Genomic DNA, 27173 nt, shown 5'->3' with positions numbered 1-27173 from the left:
ACAGGGAAAGTGATTTTATACTGAAGTAATGTAGGGTTGTGAAAACCTTCATATCAGCTGATAAAGAAAAATATTACTTTCATAGGTTCACACAAGAAGTTCAAGTATTTCATCTCAGCTTCGATTTTTAAGCCATTTTCCTGCAAACTGGCAAATTTCTGCCTACAGCAAACTGATGAAAATTCATGGATGTTTTCATTCCTCTAGTTTAGGGCAGAATAGTAAAACTTTTGCCTTAGATCAAACTTTTGAATATTTGAGGGGAAGGAAAAAAAAAACCACATCACTTCTCAAATGTGAATACCCAAAGTGAAATGTGGCCGTTTCTTACATTTTTAGATGCCTGGAAGTTTTCCACAAACTTCTATAACCGTCACTCTGCAGGCTTCTGCTATAAATGTTTCAGGAACTATCTAGGGAAATATTCTATTGAGAGGGAAAGCAGGATTATCTAGCAGATAGAGCGTGGAATTTGGACTTAGACAACCATCTGAGACCTGCACCTGCCTCTTTCATTGCCTTATGGTGAAACGCTGTATAAATGATTCAGACTCACTTTGCTTATATTTTTCCCTGTGGCAATAGAGGAAAATGGGCTAAGCATTAGCCCCTTCACAAATCTCCGAGAATACCATGAAGGTAAATATGACATTGTCTTTAAAGTGCTGTGACCTCTAATACAGGTAAGTGGTGCAGATGCAAAAGGCTTAGAGAGGGTGTAGAGACATCATGGAATCTCACCACGGAGGCCTGTGGAGCCTTTGCCTCATTCCTGTGTTCAGTGAGGGGTGCCTGTGACACGTAGTTAGCAATTAGTACTACCAACTGCTAATTGCTCCAGAACAAATCTCCCCTTCAGCATCTGGGACATATCAACCTCCCTTTCACAAATTCAGTGAGGGGAGATAACCCCTAACAACCAATCACTTGCATCTATTAATTGTCTTGTATGCAAAATGCATTGTACTGAGCTTTAGACCCCTAATGAGAGTCTCTTTGAACTATAATGATTTAGAAAGCATACTCACTGTTCTCAAAACACTTGGAATCATGATGCAGTTTTTAAAAAGGAATGTCTGATCATGAAAAATCTTATGTGAAAGTCCTGTATACTAGTTGATAGAGATAATGATTCAAAGGAGTTCAAAGGAGGAAAAGTATGATGACAGAGGATGTTTGACTATCCTCATAATATGACTTTTGTTTGTAATTAGGACGTATCAGAGATACAGAAGGAAAAAAATTCTTATATACCCACAGTTTTAAAAATTAAAATTTTATCCATCTTAAGTTTATTTTGTTGTGCTATAACAAAATAACTGAGGTTGAGTAATTCACAAAGTAGAGATAATATGGCTCATGATTCTGATGGCTGGAAGGTCCAAATACTTTGTCCTAGAGATGGCTCTCTGGTTATCTTACAATATGGCAAAGAAGCAGAAAGGGAACCTGCCCCATGCAGAAGCAACCAGGCAAGCTCTTGGAGTGATCTCACTTTATAACAACCTGCTGTTACAGGAATGAGCTTTTTCACCCCTGTAAGTCCCGAAGAACCCCTCAGAATCTGAATTGATCCTTTCATGATTGTGTATCCCCAAGACCTATTACCCTCCACAAAGCCCCACCTCTTAAAAGGTCCACCTCCTCAACTCCTCCACCCTAGGGATGCAGCTTGCAGGACATGAACCTTCAGAGACACAATGTATCCAAGCCACAGCAATATCTACAGCAGTTATCATGGTCGAAATGTGATCTGTTAATATCTCTCGCTGCCATAGCTGATTTCATCATCTTCATTAATTTTAAGCTATTTGAACCCATCCACAGCTTATTTCTTTTTATGCCAAGTTTTTGAAATTTTCATTGCTCATTTGTAAACACCAGTTCAGTAAATCAATAGGATGTGTCTTATGAGATAACTTCAGAATGAAAAGAAGACTACATGAAATATTGGGAAGATAATTGGTTGAGAAAACACTCTGATCACTCTCTGAAACTGTTAGTCCCTCATTTAACCTCCCCAGAGTATCTCTTGTTTCATTTTAAAATGAGGGGGTTGGGCTAGATTTCATGGGCCTGATTTTTACAATTCTCTGGAAAGGGCTGCTTAAAAGTTGTATATTTTCTTTTGCTTCTGAAAAGCTCATTTTGCTTTGTATTCTGTCAGAATCCAAGATCATTTCTTGTCATTACGATCAATATCTCAATTTTATAGACCACGGATGCTTTGGGTAGAGAAGAACCAGATGGTAATATGGTGCTTTCAAAACACGCTCTAACTGTAATTCTTAATTTAATCATAGTTAAAGTGGACTTTCCCAATCCCTGTTAAATTTTAATACTCAACTCATGAGCGCTTTGGTCTTGCCTGAAAGAACTAACTTAGAAGAATAGTCTGGTTCTTGGTTTTCGATCTTGTGAGGCAGAAACCCAGGCATCTGTAAACAGGGCAGAGGCAGATTATCCTTGAGGGGTATATTGGTGCTATACCTCTATTTTACAGCCTAATAGTAAAGCATTTGTTTTAAATATGATAGTAAGTAATACTGAAAGCATTAACAATGTCAAAACATCTAGCCAATTCAGACATAATAGTAATCCAACTTTTAATAAATTATGAAATATGTCATATGTTTTACATGAAAAATTAAAAAGTTGATCTTGCTTTAATCAGGCATAATTTAGTGTTTCTATTAGAAAAATAAAATGAAATTAACCTGTGCTGCGTGGTATAAGTAACGTGAATCATATTAGCGTATTGAAAAAGAAAGTCAGCTGGGTTGAGCATAAAAGAGAAAATTGTTTCTCAAGGAAGTTTTCTAGAATTTTTAAAAACATGGTTTTAAATAATAGTATAAAGGAGGATCAATCATTGTGACATGAAACAAGTATTTTAACATCTTATGGAATATTTCCATGTATTTATGTGGGGAACTTTGTTGAAAATCTGTAACATGTTATGCACAATCTAAATCATTACTGTCCAATCATTACTGTATAATTTTAAATTTTGCAGTTTTATGCTAAGAAGAGTAGAAAAGGCATGGGCAAATTGTATTTTATATTCTTGTAGCATGCATATAGAGTATTGGCATTTTAATATAAAAATTATTGAGATATTTCAGATTTTACTAAGGCTTCCACATTCTATATGTACTTTATTCACAATGAAACTCAACTCCATTTTGACATAGTTCAAGTGTATGATAGACACATGTGTCCATAGACATTTGACAGATAGGTCTAGATGGTGAGAACACATATTAGACAGCACACATACAGCCAGTACCTCCTTAGTGTTGACAGGCTAGTATGGAAAATACACTTGGGACAACAAATCAAGTGTAAAACTTTAAGGTACAGTTTTTTTTTTTAAAAAGCATTGCATAGGGCTGGGGTTGTGGCTCAGTGGTAGAGCGCTTGCCTAGCATGTGTGAGGCGCTGGGTTTGATCATCAGTACCATGTAAAAACAGACAAATAAAATGAAAGTATTGTGTCCATCTATAACTAAAAGAAAAAAAAATTTTAAAAGCATTGCATAAAATTAATATCACTGGTTATTGAATTGAAGCAAATTATATTTCATGCTAATGTAAAAAAAATTAATATCACCAAATATGTTCCCTGCATTTAACAAATTCTTATTTTGCATATGATATAGATAATGTGTTTTTCTATGTGGGTAAGATCACTCCACATTTTTAAAGAAATGTGTTCTGAATTAACAGGCTGTTGTAGTCTATTACTATTCTTTTATCTCTGCACTTGCCTTTATTCCTATATCAGTATTACATTGTAAGTTTGAAATTAAGTATGTGACAGGAATATAATAATTCTTTAATTCAGTTATATATAATTAAAAAATTAAAGTAAGCTGATATGAAATAAAGAAAAGTTACCAGAGGAACTTCATCCCAGTATGAAAGAACATTCAATATTTTTTCATGTACTTTCTTTAATTTTATAATTTCTGTGACTTCTACTGACGTGTTTGCAAAGACTTCCCACGAAGAACTCTAGTCTATCTTTAGGTTTATTATATAAGTAGTTTACTTTAATAAAATCTTGCAGTTATACCTAACTTATATGTAACTAATGATGTGAAGAAAGTACTTAAAATAAAAGAAGTATAATAAAACAAAATGTGAAGAAAATATACATAACATAGTTTTGTTTAAAGATGTGCCTTAATTGATTCCATGTAGCTCCGGCTTAATTGTGGATGGTGCTGAGGATGGTTGTCTATTTATTGAGATTTGAAGCGTGCCAAAAAGAACAGATGAACTAAAAGTTTAGTGTTCACTCATCTAACTAAAAATATATGTCTTTTGCCATGTTGCTTCTTAAACTAAAATTGCTATAGGATTTCAGACAGAAGAGATTGCATGCATTGAAGAGGTGACTCCATGAGAGAAACTTCCCTAAACTGGAATTTAACGATTGATAGATATGGATTCTTCAGGAAGAAGGAAGAAGGTCTTTATCATTTGGAAAAGCAACATAAATACAGTAAGAAAGTGAAACTTGGCAAAATTTGTAGAGAGAATAAAGTAAATGGCCTTAGTTTGAAACACCATGGAAATTTTAAAAAGCACAAGCAATCTAAGGCTGGCTCGTGGATCCTCTAACACTCGATTCCAAAGGTAATATGGTGCCAACAGTGTTAAGTCAAAGAAGTGGCATAATGAAAATGGCACATTTGGAAGAGTCATCTAGCAGAGGTGACAGGATTGATTTAAAGACACTGAAGCGAAATATCAAGGAGATTGAGGTCAGAGATTAGATCCATGAATAGATTTGGAAGATTTAAATGAGACCTCTTAAAATAGGATTCCCAAGATTTTTTTTTTTTTGACAGCATAGATATGGAACAAGTAAGATAAGGATGAGGAAAAAAAAGAGTAAATACAGAATGAAGTTTGGATTCAGGGCTGTGGTGTGGAGTTGGGTGGATATAAAAAGAAGGACAGATGATTCTTCCATGATAGCACAGTGTAAGGCCATGCTAGTTTGAACTGTGAAGGTGAGTTTTCTTGAGTTTCTTGGCCCACAGTAAAATACAATGGAGTTACATTTTCTATTATTATTCTCAGACCTCATTCCTCAGAGCAAAAGTAAATTGAAAGTTGGTTGAGAAATTACTAAGTGAACTATGGCAGTACTTCCATCTCCTTCTGAAAGCATACATATTTTGGTTTGAATTATTTAGGAAGTTATGAAACAAAACAGGATTTATGTTCTCCTTATTTTGACGTATGGTTTACATTTTGAAAACTTTGCCCTAGGATGGCATTGGGTAAGATTATGGTGATAAAATTGAGCATAGCTAAAGCAAAAATCACAAAATTCAGAATAGTAATAGACTTTATAAATCTTGTAATTACATGTGTAAAAACACAGTAAATATTTTTTGAGTATCTATCAGTTGTCAAGCCTTTCGTGAACATTGGGTGTATAGATTTTTTAAAAAGTTAACGAAAAAAAGAAAAACTGTCTTTGTGAATAATTTTATGGTCCAGAACAGGAAGTGGTCATTAAACAAATGAACAAACACAAACAGTTGTAAATTTTGATCAGTCTTTGGTATGAGTTAAATTTTGTCCCTAAAAATCCATATACTCAAATCCTAAGCCCTAATTCCCCAGAATGTGATTTTATTTGGAAATAGGGCCATTGCAAATGTAATTGCTAACATGAGGTCATACTGGAGGAGGGAGGGCGTCTGATCTGACGTGATTGGCAGGCATCCTTATGAAAAAGGGGAAATTTGGACAAGGACAAATAATGTACTCATTCAGATGAAGGCAGAGATCAGAGTTATGCTCCTCCAAGCTTAGGAATACCAAAGATTATAATCAAACTACCAGAAACTAGGAGAAAGGCATGGACCTATTGTTCAGAGCCTTCAAAAGAAACAACCCTGCTGACCCCTGTATCTCAGGCTACTATTCCCCAGAACTGTATCACAATAAATTCTGCTGTCTAACACTGCAGTCTGTGATATTTTGTTACAGGAAAGCATACATATTTTGGTTTGAATTATTTAGGAAGCTAACTCATATAGTGATAAAAAATAAAAAAAAAATTATTGGGAACACTGGAAGTAAATAAAAGCTCTCATTATATCCAATGAACAATGGAGAAATGCTCAAGGAATTTATAATGAGGGTGATACTTACAAGATGAGAAAAAGCCAACTATGTGAGGTATGGAGAGGAGGGAGCTGGGGAGATAATAAGACATGTGCAAAGGCCCCAAGATAGCAGAGTGTGGTCTAAGTATCAAAGTAAAAATGACAATATGGCTGGTGCATGGGACTGTGGCATGAGATGAAACTGATAGACCTTGGAACTGAACTTGCCTATTATTTTAAAAATAGTAAGGAACATTCATGGATTTTAAATAAGTGGTAACATAATCTACTTTACATGTTAAGTACATTCTAACCAATGTGTTGAGAACAATCTGGAGGAAAATAATTAGAAAAGTTTAGCAATGAGTCAGACCTGTGTTGAATTTGTGGTGGTAGATTTGAGACAATTTGAGCAAATATTTAACTTGGGGATGTAGGGAAAGTGTGTTATAAAAATTCAGTCTTAGATTTATGCCATGAGCTACTTTTTTAAAAAAAAATTAAGATGTTATTTATTGATAGGCTAGAAGGGGGAACAAATAAAGGGGAGACAGAAAGGGAAGGAATAATAGAACAGGATTTAAATTCTGGATATATTACATTTGAAATGCCTGTGAGATAACCAAGTAGAAACAACAAATGAGCAAGCTGTTGCTTCAAAAGAAGTTGTGAGGCAGAGGCAGAACAAGGAAAGTCAAGGGTTTCTGTGGAGCCATCACCAGGTGTTAACAGCACAGCTGAGACGAAAGCAGAAGACTCTTGGTTCTGAAGCCAGTATTATTGCAACCTCCTGCACGTGCCCAGTCAATGACTTAATAGTATTTTTTGATTAAATAATAAGGGAGTCATTTCTTGGTTTATACCAACAATAATTCACAAGCACCTGTGTAGTGAATAAAAAGACATAGTGACACAGTGTCAAGTACACAGAAATAAAATTAAGAAGGCTCAGAATCTACTTTTAGTCTTGCCACTAATTAGTTTAATTGTGTTTAAGTAAAAAGCATATATTTAGTATCAGCTAGTTGATCTCTAAGATACCACTAGTTATAAGCTCTGTGACTCTCTAGAAATTGAGCTTCTGGGCACATAGTCTAATTATATTATTGCAATGTGCACAAGGAGGTAAGTATAAACATTCTTAGAAAATCATTGCTAAAAAACAGAATTTAAAGAAACTTAAGTGTCCATCAACAGAAGGAAAGAAATAAAATGTGCTGTGTATGTGACATGCCATTCAGTGGTTTAAAAGAATGAACTAGCTCTATTGTGTGTAGTCCAATCTTCAGTTTCACTTGATGGTTCCAGTTATCTTCAATCAATGCAGCCCCCCCCAAATTAATGGAAAATTCTAGAAATAATAAAATCCATACATATTAAATTATCATTCTGAATATCATGATGAAGTCTTGCTGTCCCACTCCATCACTTTTTCCAGTGCATCTACTTTGTATACACTATTTGTTCCACAACAAGAAAGGGAGAAAAATTGATCATATTCACATAACTTTAACACATTATTTTGTCATAAGTGCTCTGTTATTATTAATTATTGTTATTAATGTCTCATTGTTCTTTATTTGAAAATTAAGCTATATAATAGATATGTGTATATAGGAAAAACTGTACATATAGAGTTCTGTACTACCCATGGCCTCAGGCATCTGCTGGGGAAAGTGTCCTGTCTTGGAAAGTGTCCTGTGAGCATCAGGGGAGATCAGTATATAAAAACATCACACACAGGTCAAATGTCAGAAGAGTTAGGTCAGGTGATCCTTGAAATAGCTTAGCTTTCATAGATGCATGTGTATCTGTAAGTCCTAAAAATAGGAAGGATGAAACCTGGCTGAATATTGGAATCCAGGAGGAAAGAAACTGTGTAAGAGAAATACAGCTTAAAACTCATAGTGTTTCTGAAGATAGCAGGAATTAACAACAATTTATTATATTATTCTTTGTATATTTATACTTATTCCTTAATTGTACTATTCCCTAAGTAAGTTACTATTTTTCATTTCATATTGTGGAGGATAAAAAGTTTAATTTTAATATAGTGATTTGAATATTTTAACACAGCATCATTAATTTCCTAAGATTAAAGGTGTCATTTTGTACCTTATAACATTGTTTTTATTTTTTCTTTTTAAATGTACACTCCAATTTTATTCAACCACCTATTATGTGTGTGCTTCATTTGTGTTGGGCACTGTCATGTTCCTAGAAGTTACAATCTTTCCCAAGATCACAGAACTGGTCAACAGAAGAGATAAAAGTTAAAATTCAATTGTTCAACTCTAGGTCCTGTTTTTCCTATTATTCCATGACTGACAAACATAACCAAGTAAACACGCAACATAAACTTCACTTGAAACCCGATTTTCAGAATTCTTTACAAAGTAGAAGGTTCACTCAGCTAACATATAGTTAAATATATTGAATATAATGTTCAATTATTTTGCATATAAATGCTGTAAAAATTCCAAAAATATACATTTCTACATGAGTGAAATAAGTAACATTAGGAATTCCATCTTGTTTTAATAATAAAAAGATTTCTTTCCATTTTAGAGCTCTGGTTCTGCTTTTCTGAGTAACTTCATAAATTTTTTGTTTCTCTTTTTGGAACCTTGATAATATATTGTTGCTTTTGATGTTAAAATGGACAAAAATTTCACTGTATTTATTAAAAATTTCACCAATTTATTCACTGTTACAGGTTGAGAAGTTTCATTGGTTGATTTTTTCTAGAAAAGGAAAAAAATAAGACAACTTCAAGAAAAACACTAGGACATAATCTGAAAAGATATTCACAAAGGGCACTCTACTGTCATTTCACTTTCTTTCTTGTTTTTTCAAACCTATTGTCTCCGATCTTCATCATCAAATTTTGTGTTATATCTGAATGATGAGCCCAAAGCATAAAAAACTGTTGTTTTCAACCTTTATTAATGTTTCCCAACTCATTTCCATGTTTGCCTTCTGACAACCTGCCAAAATCACCCTCTGGTGAATAGTAACGAGATTGGGGTAACAATCATGGGACACAAAATGTGTTGCAGATAATTAGTATATCACATCTTTGTCACAGCAGATACTTTGCTACCCACACATCTCTATTTTTAAGCCCTATGTGTCACACAATGTGTGTTCATTGTCTGTCATAACGTGAGGAGCACCTTTTTGCATTGCATATAATAGAGCTGAGTTGGAGGTGAGATTCCATTATTGTTTTGACTTTTTGTTTTGTCACTGGTTAGCATGAAATACATGTATATGGTGAATAATTGAAGTCATCTTTGACTTCCAAATAGCTTTAGGAAAGGGAGGGATTACCTGTTTTGTTATACACTGAAATATACACTTAGACTTTGTTTTCCAATAAAGAAACAAAAATCTCCTTAGATGGTCACATTTGTTTTCATGCTAATTAGTTCTGACTATTTAATTGGCAAGAATAGCTGGCCAGGCAATTAATTAATTCTTGAATTGCACGCATGTTCTCTCTCTCTCTCTTTCTATTTTTCTCTCTTATGACCATCCTTGCGTGCACACTCACACACACAAAGCTTTTCAGTGTAAGATAGGAAGTGATAAGTTGAGGTAGAAAACAAAAACTAGATTTGGGGATGTTGAAAATGCTAAGGTAATTTATGGGTTCTCCAAGACATTCAGAGAATCTTAGTGAATTATTATCTAGTAATTTATTCTTAAAGACATTAATGACATGCCCTCTGTGCATATGCAAACACATACATATGTGTGTTAAACAGATTCTCTATGTTGAAGTATCAAAATAAATTTATCACTTCATGGATTCAGCGGCTGTGGTATCAATATATGAGGACCATGCAGCCATGATACAATGCACTGGCTGCTATAACATTACATTCAGGATTGATTTAGTCTTTGTATTTTTTCTTTTTTTAGAGTACTGGAAATCAAACTCAGGGTTTCACATAGATTAAGGAAGTACTGTACCACCGAGCTACATCCCCATCCCCACCTTTTTTTTATTTGATTCTGAGAAAATCTTACTGAATTGGCCAGGTTGGCCTGAATTTGCCATCCTCCTGCCTCAGAAGTAAATGGGATTGCAGGTGTGCACTGCCATTGATTTATTGGTAAAAGAGTAATACTGTCTAAAAGAGAAATAATACTGTCAGTTTAAAATGAGAAAATCATGCTTTGTCTCATATCTAAGAAAATTAACTTAGAGAAAGCATACAACCTTTAAAAATCAAAGGTTCTTTATCTTTAAAATGGGCACAAAAAAGCTATTCTGTTTACCTCAAAATACTCTTATTAGGCCTGGCTCAGTGACAAACACTTATAATCCCAGGTACTCAAGAGGCTGAGGCAGGATGATGGTAAATTCAAGGCAGCCTCTGTGACTTAGCAAGACCCTGTCTCAAAGCTAAGTTTAAAAATGGGCTGGGAATATAACTTACTGGTGGAGCACTTGTCTAGTATGCATGATTAATCCCCAGTTCTGGAAAAAAATTCTTATCAATAAATGCATTTATATAAGTAAAATCTCTTGGAAATTACTGATGTCTTACCTATTTAAGACATTATAGATAATGATCTAAATATTCACACTTCTAGAAAATATTATTTCCTAAATTGGAATTCACTCCTTTATCAAATATGAATAGTTACCTATTGTGTTTCAATATGCACAATTATGGGCATTTAGAAGACAAATGTAAACAAAACAGACAATAATTTCTACCCTAATAGACTGTACTTTAGTGGATCAAAAACAATAATAGATAAAGCCTATAGTATTCCAATAAGAGTTAAGGACTATAAAGTAAAATAAAACAAAGTAGTAGTTTTAAATATGAGTCATCTGAAGAATAACTTGGAAGAGATAATGCCTAAGCAACCAGGAAAGACCACATTGTGTATTAGAATGCTAGCTTAAAGAAAACACTCAGATGAACTCTAGATAGGGCAGAGGGGTTGGAGGGGAAGGGAGCGGGCAGGGGGTGAGAAATGATGGTGGAATGTGATGGTCATTATTATCCAAAGTACAGGTATGAAGACACAAATTGGTGTGAATATACTTTGTATACAACCACAGATATGAAAAAATGTGCTCTATATGTGTAATAAGAATAGTAATGCATTCCACTGTCATATAAATTAAAAAAAAATAACCTAATTGAAACTGGGCAAAAGACTTAAATAGACATTTCTCAAAACTTAAAAATAGCCAATAGTTACACAAAAAAGTGTTGAATATTACTAGTTTTCAGATTAAAAATGACAAAATAAAATACTTTGGTAAAAAAAAAAAACATTCATGCTTTAATGAATGGTCTCTCATTACTCAGTCAGAGCCATGTATAGCATTTAACAATATTTCATAGTAAACTCAGAAAAGTGATTTGGCAGTTAAAAATTACTTCTAACCCCATGCTTTTGTATTTGGGCTAAAACGTTTTAAATGAATGCACCTTATTTTGTATTTTTTTTGATAGTCACACAAAAATTATCAACACAAAGAAAATGAAAGTTATGGTTATTATGTATAAGGTAATGCAAGTGAAATATCTAATAATTAACATGATATTAACATAAGCAAAAATATAAGTATGAATCTGTTATCCGAAATAGTAAAATGTACTTGAAAGTTAAAATAAAAAAACAAACAAAAAATAATTAATGTTGGATTAATGTCATTCACAAAGTTAATACACAGTGTCTTAGCACATGTTGTTCAGAAAATATGTCTGGAGGCCAAAGCTCATTTATCAACATTTTGTTAGGGAGCATGATACTAACAAAGCAAGAAAAAAGAAAAGAGGGGAATGAGGCCAATAAGGAGGCAATGTATTATGAAATTGACCATTAAGTCTTAGGCATGGGTGATTGCTCAGTGTCCTCTGGAGACATCTTCAGAGAGTGTGTGGTGAATCACTGAACCTTCCCATAGTCCTCATAGTCTATTGAGATGGTAGCTGAGAAAATGAAGAATTTCCCATTTCCCATTGATCTTTCCATGGTGCTCTTCTGGAATGGGCCAGAGCTAAGATCTCAGGGGTCAAGACAGCAGCTGTCATACCATATTCAGCCTTACTGGTTGTAGCATCCACACCTGCCTACCTACAGCCTGCAGTTCCGTGGGCATGTGGCAGAGCACGTGAGCCAGGGAAATTGCCAGGGTGCTAAGTAGGTCCCAGAGGTCTCATCTCTCAGTGGTTAAGAGGGAAGGCAATTATAGGGGGTATAGAATTCTGCAGTAGAAAGGAAGGGGCCACCTCATTTAGCTAATGAGAAACAAAAGGAACCAATACAAACTTACTTCAGACCTGTCCTACAAAGCTGATGAATTGTAGAACAGCTTGCTCCCACCAGGTGGTGATGAAGCTCAACGAATTTTTTACCTGAAAGTCTTAATTTATCCTTCCTAGCTTATAAGAAAGTGCTTGATGTCAGGCAATTTGACCTGGGGATTGGGGGGAATTGGCATTAGTATCACTGAGCCAAAACTATGACCTAGTCATTCCTGGTGAATATGAATCATAAACTCATCTAGAACATAGTATTGTTGTACCATTTTATATTGTAAAGATTATTTTTAAAACCCTAAAAAATGTATAAAATGGAAATTAAAACAAATAGACAAATTGACATTTTTAAAAATATCAGTAAAATTAGTTAAGATAAATCAATAAGCTGTACCATAGTTTTGTTTTATTGAATTAATGCATTTTCCTAAAATGCTAATGATATTGTAGCTGATTCAGTTTTTCTTGAACTATGTTCTATTGTTTAAGATTATTCACTGCCTATGTATGGCAGGAATTCTCTCTCATACACAGACAAACACACTCATACATAAAAATCACCTTTGTGGATTAGAATAAGTCAGATATTTCTCAGAAAGTGTACCTACAAGTTGCAGGAAAATATATGCCTAACACAGGTCAGCATTTTTTGGTTCTTTGGTTCCTAGTTGGGTAACAGAGTACAGCCATGCACAGTGCAATATATGAAGAGTAGGGCCCTTCCAGATTGGAAAGCTCACTTATTACATGCCCCAAACCAGAAATGCAAGTCAAATCTGTACTACTGTCTGTATAATAGATACATTTTTTATTGAAGCACAGACACATTCATTTGTTTATGTTTTATCTATGGCTGCTTCCCAAGGCAGCTGAGTAATTGTAATAGAAGTGTATGGCCTGTAAACCTGAAATATTTATTACCTGACCCTTTACAGAGAAAAAGTTTGCTAACCCTACTTTATTTTACTGGCTTGCCTGAAAATTCACAAAGACTTCATAGTCACAGACAATGTATACATTAACTAAGAGTATTGGTGGACATTTAAAGCATTCCTCATCTTCAAGCCATTAGTAAGGTCTTCCTTGAGGATGAGTCAGTTTTTTAAGTTCCCAGAAAACTCATTTTCAAATAGTCTGTTCTCTGATTCCAACTTAATCTCTATTTTTACTGGGTCATTTTAACTAAATACTAACCAAATATCTAATCTCTCACACATATACCTGGGATGAAAATAGGTAAAATTCCCTATGTTTCAGGAAATTCACATCTATAAATGTATACTGAAGACTTATTTATGTACGATTCTGCTATAAGATTTTTTTATTCACTTGCCATTTATATAAGGGAAATAAAAACAGTTCTAAATGTCCAAAGATTGATAAAATAAATTCTATTTTCTTTATAATATAATTATTATAAATTATAATACGTAGCATGTAAAATGGAAAAATATTTTAAGTACATAGAGGATAATCACATTTTTAAAAACTGTATTTGTAAATAGCAAAACAGTGTTTTAAATATAATTGACACCCTCTTCTATTCTTGATAACTATTTTGGACCCCTCCATCCCTCTTCATCTAAGGCCAGGCTACAAGATAGATACTTATTGCTCTAGGGAGATAATGGTCTTTAATTGTCTTTAAAGATATTTAATTATTCCTTCGGTTATTAAAAGAGTGTTTCAAAATTCAAATGCCAAAGCAATTGTCTGCAAACCAAAGCACATTTGGTATGTAAGAACTAGGGACTGGGCTGGGGATGTGGCTCAAGCGGTAGCGCGCTCGCCTGGCATGCGTGCGGCCCGGGTTCGATCCTCAGCACCACATACCAACAAAGATGTTGTGTCCGCTAAGAACTAAAATATAAATATTAAAAATTCTCTCTCTCCTCTCTCTCTCCTCTCACTCTCTCTTAAAAAAAAAAAAAAAAAAAAAAAAAAAAAAGAACTAGGGACTGAAGATAGAATGTTTGTTTGGAATGTCTATAAGATGTGGATTGGAAGATTATAAGACAAAGCCTGAGAACTCAGACCAGTGACAATGATAATGCTGCACACTGGTGAAGTTAACTGCTCCAAGTTCTTCTCATGTACTCACTTGATGGATCCCTAGAAAGTGGTGCTCCATAGTATTCCATTTTAGAGATGAGGAAACTGAGGCACGGGGAAGATAAGTAACTTTGGCAAGATTTTAAACAGCTGATAAGTGGTAGTGTTGTCAGTTTAGTTCAGCCCCTCTGGCTCCAAAGTACATGCTATTCACTTCTATTTCATACAGATTCTCCAAGATACAATCATATTTCTATGGAAAAAGGGAAAAACGATTTAGCCACATGAGGGTTCAGAGAGGAAAAGAATCATAGAGGAGATCAAGAGAGAAAGTGTAGGAGCATGAAAATGATTGATCCCTGGTTTTCTTCCTATTATCTTTGAACCTTAAGGGGATGGCATACAAATCTCTATTTCTAATGGAAAAAATTCTACATAAAAACCTAAGAACAAATTCACATCTAACACCATGTATCTCCATTTCCCAGGACAATCCTAGTTTTTGCCTCTTCTTGTACCTTTTTAATTATCAATAGGACACTTGTCACTCTCAAAAGCATTCTAACTTAGACAATAAATTATGGGGTCTCCCCATTTATACTTCAGTGACACATGGAACTTAGGTAGAAGGCAGATCTGCAGAGCAATAGCCTCGTATAGGGGCTGAACAGTACAACCAGTGTCCAGGTAGAAAGAAGTCCTGAGACGGCCAGCCATCCCTCTAGGTCACTTATTTATTTCTGTATAACAAACCAACCAACAACATAGTGACTTAAAACAAAGTCTTTTTTTTTTTTTTCCATCTCTTGGTGCCATTGTCAGTGCCTTGGTCTGGCCTCAACTGGATTCCGTTTTCCCTTGTAGTTACCTGGTAAGTTGTACCATCAGTGGGCAGATGGTTCTTGGATGCTGGTTGTTTTCAGATGGCCTCACTCACACATCCGGCTATTGACTTTCTGTTGTCTGTGACAGCTCAGTTTACATCTTGTGGCTCCTTGTCCTCCATCAGGCTAACTGGAGTTCACACTGTCTAAGCAGAGAGACAAACCCCAGTTTTTAAATATTTTCTTTTGCTTAAATCATTTTTAGAACATTCTAATGGCCAAAAAGTGACATCATTTAGCCCAGAATCAGTCTGGGGGAGACACAGAAGTTCCCATGTTTTAAATGAAAAACTGTAGTATATTAACATTTTACAATTTATTTGAGCATTCAGTGATTCATGAATTGGGCAGCACAAGACTGCAGGTGGTCCAGGCTCCCCAACAGGAGTACAAGGGATCTTTTGTAGGATGAACACAAAAGGAAGGAAAAAATTTGATTCAAGTGGATAATAAGTATCTTTGAGAAGCAGCTTTCTTTTCAGTGGAAAGTCTTTAGCTGGGAGTTAGTTGTCAATTTCTGGGAAGTTAAGCTTATTTTCATTTTTTTTTTCATTTATACTGAGTTGGGTTTTTGATTGACATATGTAGGACCCCAGGGCACTGGAGATGCCTCAAATAATGGCCAACTCAATTACTTTGTAATACATAGAAGAGGGATGTCACCAGAAGGAGGGGAAGGATTTGCAATCTTTAGGCATGAATGAGTTAAGAAGTTAAGATTTTCCCCTTGGTATCTGAAGAGGATTGTTTCCAGATCACCCTGTGTATGCCAAAATCTCCAAGGGCTTGAGATTCTTATTTAAAACAAGATGGTATCTCTATATAACCTATGGAAAGCCTCCCATATCCTTTAATAATCTCTAGATTGTTTGTAATATCTAATATAACATAAATACCATGTGAATAATTATGCCGTGTCATTTAGAGAATAATCGCAAGAAAAAGTCTGCATATGCTCCATACATAGGAAATTTTTATTTCTAAACATTTTCTGTGATTGGCTGAATTCAAGAGTACCATCCTATGGTTAGGGATAATGAGGGCCAACTGCTGTATCGCATTGCATAGATGGGAGTGTGTGGAAAATAATTGTGTGTCCATTCATCAGGGAGATCATTTTGAACACTGAGCGGAGGGACTGCTCATACTAGGACCTGAATGGGACTGAAGCACATTTCAAGGTGACAACTTAGCAACTGGACAAGAGGGAGCTCTGAAAGAAAAGCAGCTAACTTTGTTACAAGGATTTGCTCCTGCCTGAAACAAAGAAGATTAGGAGCAGATGCATTAGGAAGAGAAATTCATACTCAACACCTCTCAAGACCGCTCAGCTAAGGGCTGAATCTGTGTGTAAGCCCGGGGCCTCCCTCCTGCTATCATATATCATGGAGAGAATGAAAACACAAAAAGGAGGGGTTGAAACTTTGGAATAATGAGAGTGAGCTAACGCGCAAGTGATTAAACTAAATGAGTATTTCAATCCTTTAAACTGGAAAACTCATTAATTTTCCACTGCAAATGTAAATGGGAGATTTGTGAACAAGCCCACAAATAAATAAATCCGTGTCTGTACTTCTAAATGGTGACATTAAATTTTAAACCACATATATTTTCTGCACATATAAAAGCCAAGAAAATTTAATGAAAACAAGTATATTCACCCAAATATAAAGATTAGTAATCCTAAGTAGTGAGGTTATGGATCACTTATAACTTTTCTTTCCTCTTAAATATTATCTAAATGTCTTAAAATGTATGTGTATCAGCTTGGCAATAAGAAAGGAATTTTAGTTTTAGGACAGGTGCACTTTTGCTTTTGCCCATTCTGTGCTCACTGAAGCCTGTTAATCTGAAAACTATTCCACTTTCAAGTGTTAATGAGCTAATAAGTCATTTCGGGGTGAGTTACTTTTCAAAACTGCTGAAATCACACCTCTAACTGCACTTATATTCTTTCTACTGGATGGGAGGGTCTGGCTATTCCTGCTGCAAACTAACATGAGAAAACAAGATAAAATGAGCATAGATTATTATAAATATCTTAACTAATTGAAATAGTTCCACTTGAATAAGCAACTACCCTTTGAAGCCACTCATTCCTGCATGTGAGGATTTGACAGAACATGGCTTAATCTTTCATAAAGTAGTGATAGAGTTCAAATTTACCCATGCATTCTAAGATATTTTGCCAGATGTTAGTACATAGTTTTAAATCTATTCCATTAATTGGAATCTGGAAAAGATGAAATATAAGCCAAGCTGTAAAGAACTGTGGATGAAAAGCTTGTAATGAACTATGATTATAATGTTATATGAGTGCTCTAGTTCCTTTAATATAAAACTTATACCTAGTCATAATGTTAGGAGACACACAGAGAGTATTGGATCTTAATGTGCAAAATACCAAGAAATATAATTTTAGCTTTTGGAATGATTGACATACACACTGGTGGCACATATGCATGCATGTGAATATACACTCACATTTAGTCACACACACAAATTAAAAAATAGAAAAAAATGATCTTCAGTTTTTCCCCTTGTGGCTGTATTTATGTATTACACAGAGGTTGTCAGAAAAATTTGGTTTAGTCTCCTTCCTAGTTATTCTTTGATAATTCTTAAAGAATTCCCCCATTTAAATTTTTTTGTCTCTAATAATTACTGGCTACAAAATGAAGGAGATTAATTTATAGAGACTGCATATATAAAATAAAATGAAGTTAATCATAAATAATTAAAATCATGAAAAAGTGCTGGAGTTAAAATATCAAGTGGTTAAGAAATTTTTTATCTTTTAGAAATAAAAAATCTTGGTGCTATCCCATTCCTTGGTTTATACCCAAAGGACTTAAAATCAGCATACTACACTGATGCAGCCATATCAATGTTTATAGCAGCTCAATTCACAATAGCCAAACTATGAAACCAACCTAGGTGCCCTTCAACAGATGAATGGATAAAGAAAATGTAGTATATATACACAATAGAATATTACTCAGCCTTAAAGAAAAATAAAATTATGGTATTTGCAAGTAAATCGATGGAGCTGGAGAATATCATACTAAGTGAAATAAGCCAATCCCCACCCCCACAAAAAGCTGAATGTTTTCTCTGATATGTGGATGCTAATTTACAATAAGGGGGGGTGGGAAAAATAGACATACTTTGCATTAGGCATAAGGGAGTGAAGGGAGGGTAGATGGTATGGGGGTTAGGAAGGATAGTAGAATTAGTCATAATTATTACAGTATGTATATATATGATTACATGACTGCTGTGATTCTACATCATGTACAATCAGAATAATGAGAAGTTATATTCCATTTATATATGATGTGTGAAAATGCATCCTACTGTCATGTATAACTAATTAGAACAAGTAAAAATCTTGTATTGGTTGGAATGCTTTATGTTTCAAATAATGAAAAATTGCAAATTTGGTATCATGATTAATTTTATGTTAATATGAGTAGGCCATGATATATCCAAATATTTGTTAAAACTTTATTCTTGGTGTGTGGTGGGGGTGTTTCTGCAGGAGATTAGCATTTACATGAAGAGGTTGAAGAAAGCAGACAGCCCTTCCCTGTGTGGTGGGCTTTCAACTCAGATTGGACCTGTATTATTAACCTGTAGCTTTCAGTTTTTAGGGCTTAGCCTTTGTAATTTCCAGCTCCTTGTAATCAATATCTCTGTGTCCATGCCTCTCATATATCTATCTATTATCTATCTATCTATCCATCCATCCTATTGATTCTGTTTTTCTGGACAACCTTGACTAATACACAGGCACAAAAATTAAAGGAGATTATTGGCTTAAACACCAAGAAATCTATAGTTAAGTCAGATTTAGGATTGTTTGATTCAGTATATTTAGAGAAAGTCATTAAGGACTGCTGAGGGCCATTACCAAGTAGGAATGACCATCGAAATTTCCTTGCCAGCGTACCCCATGTTAATTTCGCTGTTGACCTTGCATGTGTGTTTGAGAAAGGTGACCCTGCTCAACGACCAGGGTGGATCCAGGATTAGGGTGTGTCCTGCAGTTTGAGGAAGTATCCCGCTCCTTGGGTTAAGGGCGTTCCCAGTTTAAGACCTTGGATTTTAGGGAAGTTCGATGTTGAGGATTATTGCTGCTGGAAATAGGGCGTTCCTGCTGCCTGAGCTCCCATTGAGTTCTCGTGAGATGCAGAGAGCATTTTGGGAAAAAAGCCTCGTGGAGTAGGTGAATTGTGTGGCAGCTGAACTGGGATTGCCCCAGAACGTGTGTGGAGGCCGGTGTGAGTTCGGGAATAAAGAATTGCTGTTTGAATCTACAAAGCTGTGTGGTGGCTCGTGATTCTGTGCCCAGCCAAGACTGCGGCAAAGGACCAGTTTTTTAAATTCTCAATGTTCTACTTTACACAGTCAGTTTAGTGGTTAAGCTGGTTACACTGGTAGTTAGAAGTTTCTAGTAGTAATTCAAGATGCATATTTCCTTGTTAATGACAGGCATACTGGTACAGTCCACTATTGCCTTGGCACTAAACCAATGACTCCATCCTGGGGAATGATAGCAGACAATTACACAAAGCCCATCAGTTGCACAGCTGGAGTTGGAGGTAGTATCATCTTCACAGAAATATGTGAGTGGAGTTTAGATAGTATGTCCTTAGAAAACCTGGATCAGGAAGCTCTCAAGATTTGAACCCAAGATTAGAAAGTATTACATTGTAGTATGTGCTTACAAAATTGATTTCTTATAGAAAATAAAAATATTACTGACATGATTTTGCAAAGAAGTTACCAGAATTTTTCAGATACTTAAGCTTCTTGACATGAAAGTAGGGAGTAGTGGCTTGATAATTACCATTTAAATTAAATATCCACAGTGAGGGTGCTGGTGAATAAGAGGCTGTTTCGTCTTTTCCATATTCTTCACAATTTCTCTTTTCCTTACTCATTTCTCTTTATCTTTTATAAAAAACAAAACTCAGATGAATGGTGAATCATGAAAGAGACAGACGCCTGGAAAGAATCAATGGGTCAATTTATTTTTATATATCAGTTTAGTATGGTAGGAAATTTCAATTACAAGCAAACAAGGCAGAAATCTTAATTACTAATTCTGCTCCTGAATAAAATAAATGAAAAGGAAATATTATTCATGGAGACTGAGAAAGAACAGACTCAGCTTATCAGTGAAGTAAAACTTAATTTATTTTCCCCATATGTGCCCTTCAATACCTCTTATAAATTTTTTAAAGTATGATGGATATCTTTTCTTTGAATATTGTAGATGAATATAGGATATGTCAAAATATCACCAATAATTAAGAAGATTTTGTGTATATGAATAAATAACTACATGAGTACCTTTCATTCTTCACTTTTGATTGGATGGAATTTTTCATAATTAAAAAGTTTGTTTAATATGAGATTTTTATGTGAGTTAAAACACTTGATTTATGAAAAGCCTTATTAAAATGAATGGGGTATAAGTATACCAGGAGAAAGCATATGGTGGCAGGTAAGCTTTGGAAGTACATATGGTGGCAGGTAAGCTTTGGAAGTACTATAGAATAGGTTAGCTTTAGAAACATCTGACATGACGTTCTATTTCCCTTTAGCCCACACAGATGCTGTTTTGGTTAGCTTTTCATCACTGGAACCAAAATACCTGACAAGTACAGCTTAGAGCAGGAAGACTTTAATTGGGGCTTGCAGTTTCAGGCTTTCAATCCATAGAAAAACAACTCCATTCCTTTGGGCCCAATGTGAGGCACCACATCATGAGGAAAGGGCCCAGCAGAGGATTGGTGGAAGTAGAAAGCAGAGAGAGAGAGAGAGAGAGAGAGAGAGAGAGAGAGAGAGAGAGAGGGAAGGTAAGGGGCCACTATGAGGGCATACCCCCAGTGACCCACCTCCTTCAGCCAGGCCCCACCTACCTATATTTACCAGCCAGTTAGTCCATTCAAACTAAGATCAACTGATTAGGTTATAGTTCTCATTATCTAATTATTTACCTCAGAATATTCCCTCATTTACAGAGATTTGGGGTGATATCTCAAATCCAAATCATCACAGATGTGTAAGAAGAATTAAGTTATCCTGAACCCTTGAAGCCTATTTATTTAAAGCAAGAGTAAAATGTAAAATCATTATGACTCTTGTATTAGTCAGAATTTTCTGGAAAATCGGAACTATATAAGCTAGATATAGATATATCGAAAAATATTTTATATGAAGTATAAATTCAAACAGTTATGAAAACAGAGAAATCCTCCAATCTGTCCTCTGTAAACTGGAGGCCTGGGAATGCTGTTGGTATAGTTGCAGTTCAAGCTTGAAGGTCAAGATCCAGAAACAGAGACACCCAAGGTCAGGAGAAGTCAGATGGCCCAGCCCAAGAGAGACATTGTGAATTTGCTCTATTTATCCTTTTTTTCTATTTAGGTCCCCAGGGGATTGGATGATGTCCACAGGTGTTGGTTAGGGTGATCTTCTTTATTCTGTCTACCTATGCAAATGCTTATCTTTTCCAGGAACACCCTCACTGACACATCCAGAAATAATGTTTTCCAGCTATCTGTGAATCCGTAAATGTCATCAGTTAAAGTTCTCTCTTTCTCTGGCTTTTGCTCTCTCCCTTTCCTTGTGCCATCCTTTCCCAGCCCTCTGCTATTTGGTATAGATTTTATAACTTAATTAGTCTTCTATTAGGAAGAAATTTATTTTATTTAGATCATGACTTGACTTACAGTGTTCTGTTTTTTTCTTCCAAGAAATCTATGGACCTCTCTCACTTAGATGGATCTTCTACCAAAGAAAATAGACTTAGTGTGTCTCAGGGCACAAAGCCCTAATAGACACCCATTCTTATTGGTTGTTTCAAAGCAAAGTAGGTATTTTACTAGTCTTTTTTTTTTTTGAGGCTTTTTTGTTTACTAGGATGTGGGAAGTAAGCAGAGTAGTATAACATCAACTTTAAAAGATGTGTTTCTTTCTAAAATCATTATCTACCATTATCCCAATGGCTTTTAGTAATGGAAAAAACTTAGTAGCATATATTGATGGTTAGGCTAGTTGGATTCATAGCTTATTTTTTTTCCAAAGAGAAAAATACCTAAAGCAAAGAAAACTAAACAAAAATAAACAACTCCCCCCAATAAAAAAATTCCAAACAGATCCTGAATCTAAATTTAAAAAATAACAAGGAAATTTTGGTTCTAGCTCTATCTTGTAAAGAACTTGAAATTTCTAGTACCTGATGTTAGATGACCATCCCGTGTCAATGTTGAAATACTAAAAATCACTTACTTTTCTTGGACTTAATTGAGATGACAGGACGAACTTTTATCCTGAAATACCGAGGCTTCTGGGGGCTACACTATTGAGGGGAACTCCACAATTTTGTGGGTTTAACCTTAAGGCACCTCACCAAATTTTCAAATTTAAGGTCGTTGAAAAATGTACAATGGCTCTGGTGAGGTAAAGGAAGCATAATATTACATTGAGAAATACATGACGAGCTTACACCATTAACAATATCTACTTTCTAAAGAAATGATCTTATCAAGTCTTTGTTCCACCTGTAAGAAGATAATTTCCCAGATATCTAGTCTGTTGGTTCCTTCTAGTCTACTGGTCTCTCATAATGGTGGAAAAAGAGCTAAGAAAAACTTGTGAAATTCATAGTCCAGTATAACAGATTGCAACTTGGTTATAAGCTTACAACATGCTTCCTCTTTACCACCATGTCAACAGGAACCCAGAATACTACAATCCAGTTGATTACAGTTAGTAAAAGGCTGTAAGTTGCAGGCTCTGAAACACAGTTCTTAAGTGAGCTTAATATCAAGAGGGAAGAAAACAGCAAAAACACTAAAGAAATTTGAAACCTTTAGCATCTAAATGTATAATAAATATTAAATATAAAACCTTACATAAAACACCTACTTATATCAGTTCACAAAATTTGATATGTTATGCCCAGCTTTTGATACAAAATTATAAGACATTCTAAGGGGATAAAAAACAAAAGAAACAAAAACAAAGTCTGAAGAGATAAAACCATTATTAGAAACAGATTCAGATTTAATGCACAGTTGGAAGTATCTGACAGGGAGTTCAAAACAGCTGATTTGTATTTTGAGGATTCCAGTGGGAAAGGAATACCATCAATGGTAGTAATAAAAAGAGAGAGGGAAATTAAGAATTTTTAAACAAAATATGCTAATGGAAAAACAAAACATAGAATAAAAGCAGAATGCCTTTGAAGGCATGTCAGTGGACTAGAAAATGCTAAGGAAAATGTCAGTAGATTGGTCATCTAATCTTCAACTGAAATGTAAACAGAAAACCAATGTGATAACTCATCCAATAGCTGTTATTTGAAAGTTGACTTACGTTAGTTAAAATATATATTGTAAACTCTAAGGTAAGAACTAAAGTGTTCAAAAATATAATTGAGGTCTACGGTTGTGGCTCAATGGTAGGACGCCCGCTTCGTATGTGCTAGACCCTGGGTTCAATCCTCAGCATCACATAAAAATAAATTAATTAAATAAAGGTATTGCTACAACTAAGAAAAATAAATAAATTTGAAAAAAAGTATAATTGATATAACTAGGTAGAAATGTAATGATGAAATGATCAATTAAAACCAGAGAAGGCAGAAAAAGAGGGGAAAATTGGTGTAACTATCGAAACAGTTATAAATATGGTAGGTATTAATTTAACTATCTAATAATCTTTTAAAGTTAAATAGTATACCATTCAAAACTAAGAAATAAAATTTAGAGTGAGAGAGAAAAGGAGATCCAGTCACATATTGTTTGCAAGAAACCCACGTTTTATATAAAGACTCAGAAAGTATAGGGAAAGAGAAAGATACACCATTCCACATTAATCAAAAGAAATCAGAAATAGCTATCTATATTTCAGACAATGTAGACTTCAGAACAAGAAAAATTATGAGGGATAAAGGGTAGCATTGCATGATGGTGAAGGAATAAATTCTTCAAGAAAATACACTCTTTAATGTGTATGTTCATAGCAACAGAACTTCAACATACATAAGCAAGAACCTACAGAACTCCAAGGAGAGACAAAATTGTAACTTGTAATTGGAATGTCAACATTCTTCCTTCAGTAATAAGTCAATCAGGCAGAAAATAAGCAAAGATATTGGCACTAAAAATCAATTTGATCTAATTGTCATTTATAGAATAATTTATCCAACAAAAGCAGAAGACACCATCTCAAACTTGAATAAAAATTTCTACAATATATATAATATTTTGTTCTAAAGAAAAAAATTGGTGGGGGGAGGGTACTGGGCATTGAACTCAGGGACACTCAACCACTGAGCCACATCCCCAGCACTATTTTATATTTTATTTAGACAGGGTCTCACTGAGTTTCTTAGAGCCTCACTTTTGCTGAGGTTGGCTTTGAACTCTTGATCTTCCTGCCTCAGCCTCCCAAACTGCTGGGATTACAAGCATGTGCCAACATGCCGGTGCATTTTAATAACTTTTTAAAAAACAAAAATCATAGAAAGTATGTCCTCATCTCACAGTAGTATTAAACTAGAAAGGAAGGACAGAAAGATAGCTGAAGAAATATAAAATCTCCAAATATTTGAAATTCAAACAATATACTTATAACTAACATATATGTCTGAGAAAATGTTTCAAAATAAATTTTTAAAGTATTTCTAACTAAGCAAAAATGCAACATACCAAAATTTATGGAATGGACCCAAAGCAGTGCTTTGGAAATAATTTTACAGAATGAATGTCTGTATTAAAGAAGAAGAAATATCTAAGATCAATAATGTATGCTTTCATCTTAAGAGATCAAGTTAATCCTAAAACAAAGAGAAGTTACTTCTAAAGTAAATTGAATTTTTTTCAAAAGTAAGTGAAATTGAGTCAAAAAAGGGGGAAAAATCAAGACAATTTAAGGATAGTCTTTTGGAAATAAAATAATTAAGTTAATATGCTTCTAAACCAGTCTAAGAATAAAGAACAATATCAGAAATGAAAGAGTAGTAATCACCAATAGTCTCACAAACATTAAAAGGACTTCAAAATGTTACTATGGACAACTATGATAAGTCACAGATTGTACAATTTAGATAAAATGGACCAATTCCTCAGAAGACAAAAAAATACCAAGACTCCCATGAAGGAAAGAAATAATGTGAATAGATCTGTATCTAATAAAGAAATTGAATCAATGATTAAAAACCTTTCAAAAAAGCTCTAGATGGTTCCACAAGTGAGTTCTTCCAAACCCGTAATGCAGAAAGGATAGTAGCTTTATCTCTCACAGACAACAGAGGGAATACCACGTATCTCATTCTATAAATCCTATGTTCCTTTATTCCAAACCCAAATAAGTACAATGTTCCCTTATACCAAAATCAATTAGGTACATTATGAAAAAGGAAAGCTATTGTCTACATTCATAACAGAGATGTAAAAATTCTCAAGAAATGCTAAGAAGCTAGTCTAATTATATAACAAATATTTAATTTTGATGATCAAGTAGAATTGATTCCAGGTACACAAGACTAATTGTGTACCTGGAATTCAAAATCAAAAATCAATTAATGTAACTCACTGCAACAGGCTGACAGAGAAAAGTCCCAGGATCATAGTAATTAAATAATAAAAAATTGACAAAATTACAGTATTCACACATGATAAAATCTCTCAGTTAACCAGGAATAGAGGAAAAGGCCATCAACTTGATAAGGAACATTTATGAGAAGGTACAGCCAACATTGTACTTAATAGTGAAAAGCCTAATGCTTGTCCTCAAAGATCAGGCATACGACAGGAATATTCTTTGTAATGACAACTATTGAATTCTATGGTGGAAATTATAGATAGTGCAATAATATAAGAAAAGGAATGAGAGGCATATAGATGCAGAAGGAAGAAATAAAACTCTTCTCACAGATAACCTGTCTATGTAGAAAATCACAAAGAATGAACAACAACAACAAAAATTCCTGGTACTAACCAACAAATATAGAAAGATTGCAGGAGCCAAAGTTAACATAAAAAAAAACCCTGATTTCCTACTGGGAATAAAAAATAATATTTACAATTGTATAAAAATAACTCTATATAGATACAAATCTGATAATGTATAGAAAGGATTATATGGAAAAATACAAAACTGATAAAAGAAATCATAGAAAATCTAAATAATGGAAAGACAATCATGATTGAAAGACTTAACATTGCTAAGATGGAAATTCTTCCAACAAAATCCTAATCAAAATCCCAGGAAGTTATTTTGTACATATTGACAAATGCATTTTAATGTTTATATGGGAAATCAAAGAACTAATAATAGACAAACTAATCCTAAAAAGGAGAAAGTTAAAAAACTTTTACTCTCCTATTTCAAAACTTAGTATAAAGCTTTAGTCAAGACAGCAGTTGGCAATAGAATGGACACATAGATCAATGGTACAGAATACAGAGCCCAGAAATAGACACATACACATATATAGCCAACTGACCTTTGAAAATTGAGGAAAGGAAATTCAATAGAGAAAGGACAATCTTTCAACAAATGCTGATGAAAAAATTCAACATCTGTATTAAAAATATTATCTACACACAGACCTTAAACCTTACACAAAAGTTAACTCAAAATGGATCATTTACCTGAGTATGGTACAAATCTACAAAACACCCATAAGAAACTATAAAAAACAATCAACTGTGATTTGTCAATGAATTTTTAGATCTAACAACAGAGACAATCAACAAATAAAAGATAGCTGGATTAAAATGAAA

At 34.4% G+C, this 27173-nt stretch overlaps 1 long non-coding RNA gene across 1 annotated transcript in view; it reads left to right on the top strand.

Annotated features, from left to right (window-relative positions):
* LOC308650427 overlaps positions 1-27173 on the top strand; it is a 217833-nt gene that overhangs the window by 180829 nt on the left and 9831 nt on the right. The gene's annotated exons all lie outside the window — the stretch shown is intronic.

Source organism: Spermophilus citellus (assembly GCF_964194105.1).
Source record: "Spermophilus citellus genome assembly, chromosome: 1".
Taxonomy (NCBI): domain Eukaryota; kingdom Metazoa; phylum Chordata; class Mammalia; order Rodentia; family Sciuridae; genus Spermophilus; species Spermophilus citellus.
This window is presented reverse-complemented; position numbering and strand designations above follow the sequence as displayed.